Genomic DNA, 8,823 nt, shown 5'->3' on the forward strand with positions numbered 1-8,823 from the left:
AAAACTTGGATGGGAGAATAATCCATCTGAAGAAGCAGAATAGCAGCAAAGTAGTGTAAATGAAACATCCCCTGCCACTTTCAGTACCAATTCACAATCAGTTTAACCAGATATACAGTTTGAGGAGTTTCCTGACACAAAATGGCACCTGCTAACCCAGGAACAAGTGTTCATTTCCTCTCCTTTCTATCACCTTTTAGGCACTTATAGTGCTATGTAGTCAGTGGAATTTAATGCCTGATTAGAGCTGAGATGATGAATCATGCTGTCAGGGAGAAGAGAGCAGAAGTCATGGCTCAGGAGGAGGAGTATCAGATTATCAGCAATTCAAATTCTAGTTGGCTTATGTTGGTCCTGAATTCAAGTGTTCCATCCACCTCATCTACTGAGATATTATGTTCAAAAGAAATGCAGAGTATCACATATTCTAACCTCAAGTCCCTTGCTTTTTCACTCATCCTAGTCCTTTTTAACCCCAAACTGTATTTTCCAGGGAGTATGAGCTTTGTGACTTATTACAAGTTCTGTTTACAAGTGCTACTATTCAGTAAATGAACAGCTGTTGATTTCCATTGAAATCTGTTGTTTGTTGTCCTTGATATTCAGAAACTACAGGATACTGTCTCTTAGAAAAGTGCTCCTTTTTATGTGCCTCAATTTGGGCTCTCATAATCACCTGTAATTTCAGAAAAATGTGACTAGAGTTTCTAAAGTCAATATAGTGAGTGCTGAATTTGTCATTAAAAGTAAACCTTCTCATTTTAAAAGCAATGAAATAAAATGACAGTGTAGATGCAGTAAACTTCATCTATTTTGAGGATCTTATTTCGTTTGATGCCCTTACAAATTTTATAAAAATGGCACTATACACTGTCAAGACAACCTGTTAAATGGCTAACAGAGACATCTCTCCAAATAGCTAACAACAGAAAATCATCATCAGATGGAGAAGTTCCCCAGGAATTGGCAGGAGGCTGCTTCTATTCAACACCTCCTGCAGTCACATGGGAGCAAATATAAATGTTGCTGATATAATTTGCAGATGACACAAAACTCAGTTGTACAGTGATGTTCCTGAGCTCAGGAAAGCATGGAATGATCTGGATAACTCGTTCATTTAAAGAAAATCATACTCTACAAGCTCCTTATTAAGTCGTTGACTTCAGAAGAAAGAGGTTTCTACAGAATGGAAGAATTTTATCTTGGAAGGCAGTGTTTCTAGAAGAGTTTAGTGATCAGAATGGAAAAACAACTTTACTCAATTTCTTGTGTAATTCTACAGACAAAGGGGCTATTGAGATTTTTGCTTGTTTCGAGAGGGAGATCAAAAATAGGAGTGAGAGATCTTTCCTCTATAATGCACTCCTGAGACCAGTAAAAAGGTACAGATATAGTGTTCGTGTGTTCAAAAGAATATGGAGACATGGAGACGTGCAGAAAAGAGACCTAGGAATTATTCATAAGCTGAAGGAAATGTCTTGAGGTGAAAAGACTGGGAGAATTCTCAATGTTCATCTAAGCACTTGTTACCATGCTCAGTAGAAGACGCTTATATGATCTAAGGGATGAAGGATATCACTCTGTATAGTCTAGTAGCACCTTTGTGGAAAAGAATAGCATCAGTCTTGCTTATCAGAGATGGCTCAACATCTTCTCTTGGAAAATCAAACTCTTTCATGTCACTAGAGGAACACACAAATACCCAAAGATGCAGTAATTCTTAGATTTTCTGAAATATGAAGCACCAGAGAAAAAAATCATAATACAGATGTGCATTTGAAAACCTACAGTCACTGCCATGGATGCTTGGGTTGTATTTAAATGGAAAAGACTGATAGTGAATGGATACTTTGGCTTCATTTTCCTTGAGGGAGATGGGGAATCTGATAATTTTTGAAAAATGAACTTTCTCCCTGCAAATCTTCTTCTATTAGTTCTGAGCTTAGATCTGAAGTTTTCAGATCATCTACTTTGTGGCAAAAACTGGGAGAAAATGAGTAGAAATAGCTGTTGGATGGAGAATAACACTACAATTCCATGCCTTGAGTTTCTCATTAACTGTTCCTAAAAATAGTCATTAAGAGAACTAACTTCAGTTTCTTGGGAGCTAATTTCAAGAAGGATGGAGTCAGAGCTCTGGTGTCTGAAAGTGATGTCTTCTAGGGAAGAGGCAATTTTTCAGTGAACATGAACTATTGGGCTTTTGGTTTGGGTTATTTTTTTGTTTTGTGGTTTTGGATTTTAATGTGTGGGGTTGTTCTGGTCTGTCTATTTTGTTGTTTTGTTTTGTTTTGTTTTTTCTCTGATAGATTTGATTGTTACTCATTATATTCTTGAGGAAATTATTAGTTATTCTTGGCAAGAAGAATAAAGCTTCTGTAGAAGTATTGGTTAAAGAGGGCACCATCTGAAATATTTTCTTTGGTTTGAGCCCTAATGTAGTGGTAATGTTCCTGCAGACTTTTGTCCTGCTGAAAACTGAAAATAGCATTAGTGAGTAAAACCACATTCTGACCCTGACATGCTTCTCAGTTTGGGTGTCTCTGCACACCTGCACACAGCTGGGCTTGGTAGGTGCTGCTGGCCTGTATGACAGGCACTTTAATGTCCCAAAGGCATCAGCCAAGATGGGTTCAGGTGCCTTGCAGCCTAATCTGTAAGGAAAGACATGTGCCTGTGGTTGGAACAGCTACATTTGAGAGAAAAACCTTAATTCAAACTAGCAGATCTTAAAGGACAAATGTCAATGTGTCAGAGCTGTGCACTGGAGTCTCAAGCCTTCAGTTTGTCTCAGAATAGTTTGGTTATACAAAGTTGTGAATGTGCATTTGATTAAAAAATAATCAAAATGTAATGACCTTTACAGGACATTCTGGATTTTGGAAGATTCTGGAAGAGAAAGACTGTTTGTATCTCTCTATAAGTGTATGTGTGTGCTTGTATAAATAAACGCACATGCATTTGTTTCTACATGACATTACTGTTTTTATTCTGGCAGAAGCTAAAGATCCCATCATATTAATCTGTCCATGAATGCAGTGTAAGTATCTTAACTCATTTGACTTGCAGTGAATTGAGATTGGCTATTTAGTGTAGACTTATGGATCATCAAAGAAAGTATGTGATTATTTTTTATACTTTTATAAGAAACAGAAATATTTACATTTTTAAAGTAAAATTCATAATTGCACCACATTTTCAATATTCCAACTTTAGCCCCAGGAGTGGAATATAAACTGTGCCAGACGTGCATTCCCATGAGCTTTTTATCGTTGTTTTCGACACAATCTATTTTTATTCTGTTCTATGGGAAATGCACACACTTTGTGCAGTTGCCAGAATGTAATTTCCCAATGCCCCTTATTTATTTCAAAGTATGCTTTTTTTGGATTCAAGTGCTTTTGCAACAGGTCTTTTTCACGTTTTGTCATGTAAGTACTCCCTGCTCTTACTGAACCCATTTGGTGAGGGCAGTGGTTACATATGTGGAGCTGGAAGGGCAGCCACATAAACTGGCAGAAGCCTCCCACAGTTGGTTCTCCTTCCTACTTCAGAGTCTTCCACTATTCATGTTCCCACCACCTGAGGACTGCATGCAGGGACCTGGGGGCAGAATTCTTGCTTTGTTCAGATTCTGCCGCACATCTCAGAGCCCAGCAGTTATTGGGGAGATGAGGAAACCCCTGCTGAAATTCCCCTCTTTGGGCCTACCTGTCAGGACAATTTGGAGGCTGCCCAATCCACAGTAGGTCAATCCTCAGGGACCATCTAGGAGCTGGGGCCAGCCAGAATGCATCCAGCTCCTGGATTCTGATTTACAGCACAACCATTGCCTAAGGAGCAACAGAGAGGTTCAAGCTGATGCTGTACCAGAGAACAGATTTGGCTCTGGAACCTGCCCCAAAAGGACAACCTACCTCCATCAGGACATGTCCTTAGTCAATGTATCCACTAAAATTTGCATGGTGCTTTCCAGGTCATAATTTTCTGTCCTAAGGTCACTTTCACTTGATAGGGTTTTTTCTCTCATGTATTCATTTTTGTGTTAAAATCAGCTTGACAATGTCCTTACATCCCTACAAACCACCCCATTGGATCATTGCCATAAGACCTGGTCAAGGACTCTCGTGTTCAGACACAGGTGCAGCCCTAGGACAGTCCTTTATAAAGTGCCACAGACACTTCTGCATATAAATAGGGCACCACTGAAGAAAACCTCTCCAAACCTTCCTTGCAGTGCTGTTTAAAGGAAATTTTAATAAGTGCCCCAACCCTGACTCATCTTCAGTACAGCACCACAGACCCTGCACGATAACATCTGCAAAAATGCCCTACTCTTATCTCACAGTGTTCTCCATTATAGACTTCAAACAAACAGGGAAAGGAAGAAGTGTGGTCTTGAGGCCAGACATTGTGGGCAGTAGTCCTTCCTGCTTCCGCTGTATCTGCCTCAATTTATACCTGGCAGCTCAAATGTGAGTTTGTTCCTGGAGGTTTGGCCTGACTGCTCGCAGAGAGGGCTGTTAACCCCTTGTGACACATAGTAAGGATCCAGAGTCAGGGTGTTTTCCTTGCCCTCTGGACTTCTCCATCATCCTCCTGCCATCTGGATGGCGGCACAGCTTTGTCCTACTGGAACTTGGACAAGAAGCAGATGGGTTTGGTAGCAGCTGGTAAGGCACATGGACTGCTGAGATGCAGGATGGTGAGAAGGCTCTCCATGGGTCTGAGCTCATGGCTACATCTTGAAACTGTGGTCCTTTGCTGTGGCCCTGTCAGGGAGAAAGGCTGCAAGGTTACAAATGTTACAAGTTTTCCTTAGCAAGTCTCCTCCTATGTTTCCATTGCCTAGGCTTTTTAATAGGCAATGGCAACAGACAAAAATTAGCCTTCTCGAGGTCTGACAACCTCGCAGCCTTCCAGAGTCCTGTAACTCATGAGGGAGAAACAAATGTTTTGAAATTGGGCACTTGTGGGGAGCCAAATTTCCACGAAGTGGCGTGGAAGAGGAGCCTCTCAAAGTGTCAGTGTTAAAAGAAGCTCCCAGTCAGATGCTTCCACAGACTTCATTGTGACAAAAGCATCTTTCCCTGAAAGGCCAAGGGCTCCCACCAAGGACAGGGACACTGCTGCCCTTCCAGTCAGCCTTCAAATTAATTGTTTACAAAGATCATCTACCAAGTCAATTGATAACAAGATATCTACATTATGCATAAACTGCAGAATGCATCCTTCCTCCCAAAGCAAAAACAAAAGGAAAAAGAAGTCAGTGTAATCAATAATGCAAGGGCTGTAGGCTTGTCCCTGAAAGCATGTCTGGGCTGTCAGATATGTCTGAGTTTTGGATTCTCAGAATAAGACAAGTCTTTTTTTCTCACAATCTGTATAGGCTGTCATGAGCAATTGGACAAGGCATCCTAAGACCCCATGGCTCATATGGGTCTGTGCAGACAGGACAGCTTACAAAGTCAATATGGATCTGCATGCTTCTCAAAACCAGATCTTCCCATTTTCCTGAGTTCCCTTCTCATGAGCATGTGGGTTTAAAATCCACATTTCTCTGGTAGCCCCACTGTAAACATTCTAACTACTCCTAAACCAGGCCATTAGGGCAGAAACACCAGCAGAACTTCCAAACAGCAGATCTGCCCTTTCCATAAGAAAGAAAGGGAACTGTAATTGCCCCAGAACTATCACTGTGAAAGGTAAGAGTCACCTATGAAGCATTCCTTTGTCTATCTGTAATAACTAGGTCTTTATTTTGATTTTATTTTTCTGAAGGTGATGATGAAATAATGTAACAGGAGTGCAGACACAGAAGTGTGGGGATCTTTGGGTGAGAAAATTCCCCTTGACCAATCATTTTTCTGACAGGACCAGTCATCTTTCAAAGTAAGTCCTCAGCTTTTTATCCTTTCCTTCTCTGGAAAGACTGCAATATGGATACTTGACCCTGAACAGAAATAGAAGAGGAAGATGCAGACAGTAGATAGACTCTTTTACTTACATTACAGAGCCAGATTGTCCTGTGGGAGCTGGCAGCAAGGTCTAGCTGATCTTATCATTATTTTAAAATAGGATAATGATTATGGAGAACACAGAGAGATTCTCAGTGTGTGATCAGTGCCACACCACCTCCCTGGCCAGTTTCCAGTGTGATACTCACCGGGCTGAGATCTTTTACTGAATCCATAAAGTGCTGGCCAGTTTTATGGTCCTCTCCATGGAATCAATTTCTCATGGATTGAGATACATGGAGAAGCCCAGTCATCACTACAGCTGTGGTGGCAGGGGAGGAACACAAGCTGGAGTTGCACTGGTCTCCTTGACTGTCCTGGGAATGCCCAGATCAAGCACATCTGCAACTCTGCTCCGTGCTTACAGAGATGAGACAGGTCTTTGTGAATGTCCACCATTTCTTGCTCTTTCAACACAGATGCAGAGAGAAGGGAGCACCACAGCACACCAGGAGGAAGGGCTGGCTCCTTGCAGAACTTTGCTGTGCCTGCACCTCTGTGTGCCACATATCTGGTGTCAGCAGCAGCGTTCCCTGCTTGGCCAAGCTGGACGGCAGGTCTGCAGGGTAGGAACAGGGAGGGAGGGCAGAGGGCAAGCAGAGTGCAACATGCTGGCTCTCCTGAGACAAAAATGCATCATATCCCAGCAGGGGCCATCCTGGAGAACTGCAGTGAATCCTGTCCTGGGCTCTAATGTGCCCAGATGTAAAGGAAATTTGGGGCTCTTAGTAACTGAGAATTTTCATGTTTCATAGATTCAAAGAGCAGTGAACTTTCTGCCATGGAGACGCTCTCAGTGGCATCTCTGTGTCAGCCACTTCTCCCTGTTTTGTATCTTCTGCAAACCTGCCGAGGCTTCCCTCTGTCCCACCACCCAGGCCATTAACACAGGGTGACCCTGGGGTGTGTCACTGGTGACAAGAGCCAGGTTAAGGGAACAGGTAAGGATTTTGTGTCTGGAAGGGTTCCATTTCTGCTGATCAGTACACAGAGATGTAAGAAGAGTTCTTCTAAAGGTTTATGGAAGAATTTGCTTTATAGGAGACAGACTAATAAGTGTTAGAGTTTATTTTGAAATGTCCATTATTTTGTAATATCTACTACTTAGTAAAGCATGAAACATTATTTCATTTTAAATATGTGGAGCATTTTAAGACTTGGACTTTTAAAACATGTAGATGTTTTAAAATAACTCCATTGTGTAAACAGATCCTTGCTCAATAGTGCAATGTCTTGTAAACATTCTAAATAATTTAATTGATGGGTTTTATTTTCTTTCTGTGTCTCAACCATTGGCATTCCTCAGTTTAGATGTCAACATTTCTATGCCTGGAGGCTGGAGAATAAAAATAGTTATGCTCTAAAAAAGGGGCAGTGTTGAGGGTGAAAGGTCCTGATCTTGCAAGTTCTTGCTCACATGGAAACTCAATGGTATTACTTGGGTGAGGAGGAATTACTCACCCAGCAGAAATTACAAAATGAGGCTGAGCTTTGCTACTAAAATGGTAATAACTCAAACAAGGAAATGATTATTCACTCTCCGATGAAACAGAAGAGCCTGACTGTACAAATCTGAGTTTTAAAGAACCAACCAGGGCTGAAACTCACTGGAAATCAGTTTTGAAAACAGATGAGAACCTCATACTGAGCTGTTAGACTGCAGTGCTGTTTCAACAACTGGGATTTTTTAGGGTTTTGTATTGAACACAGATGAGCTACAGGGATTTCAGGCCTATTTGGAAGCCAACTCTGTATTCATGTCAATATTAATAATGCTGTGGGCTAGACAGAAAGCTTGAAAACTATTTGTTTACATAAATAAAAACCAGTGCATTTTTGGAGTTCATTCTATGGCCTTAAAAAGACTGTCCTCGGCACAGTAAGATGACCTTATCCTTAGAAAAAATAGTATTGTATGTCAAAAATGTCTTTATTTCCTGACACAGCAGGACAGAAAAGCCACTTTTATTCCAAGGAATCCAGATTGTTCATATGAAACCTAAACAGAATGAACACATCATGACACCACAATACTGATTGTCTGACTCTTGAGATAAGGGTGAGTGCCTAATGGCTATTTTCCAAACAAAGAGCACTCAGTTAAGAACCAGGGTACATGTCAAAAAGGTTTTAAAGGGGAACATTACTCACAGTTCAAGAGTAGTTAAAGAATATTAAATAGACCACAGAACTCTATTTCTTCTTTCACTGCAACAAGTACAGGGGAAAAAAATCTCCATATCTATAAATCTTCTATTCTCTAACTCTTTTCTACTTGGACCACCACCTTCTCTGATTCTGAGCACATCTGTGCTGATCCTCAATTGAAATTTGACAGAAATGGCAGCAGCCCACTTCCAGGATTCAGGGACACTCCACTTGGTGTGACCAGTCCCTACATGAGGTCTCTGCCACACCTGAAGTTTCAAAATAATTTGCAGCAAAAGGTACAGTGGAAGGTTCATATTTCTTGATTCTTCAAAGCATCTCAACTAATGTAATTTAAGCTAGTAGTTCTCGGCCTGCAAACAGGCACCTAAACTTTTCAATTGCTGGTCCCATTGCCCTTTGCTCCTTTAAAGACAATTCTGATTTTCCCTTTGAGAGATGTTGATCCCATGAATAATTAAAAACTTCCTAACTTGCTTCTTCTCTGCTGTTTGTGGCAGACACTCCCCAGCTGTAGGTTGGAAATGAAAAACTTACCCAGTGCAAAGCCCTTGGCACATCTTGGTGGTTCTCCCAAGGAAAAGGTAATGGGCAATACATTTGCCTTTTTGTTCTTTCAGTGCACTTGATTGTCCTT

This window comes from Melospiza georgiana, chromosome 4, assembly GCF_028018845.1.
Source record: "Melospiza georgiana isolate bMelGeo1 chromosome 4, bMelGeo1.pri, whole genome shotgun sequence".
Taxonomy (NCBI): domain Eukaryota; kingdom Metazoa; phylum Chordata; class Aves; order Passeriformes; family Passerellidae; genus Melospiza; species Melospiza georgiana.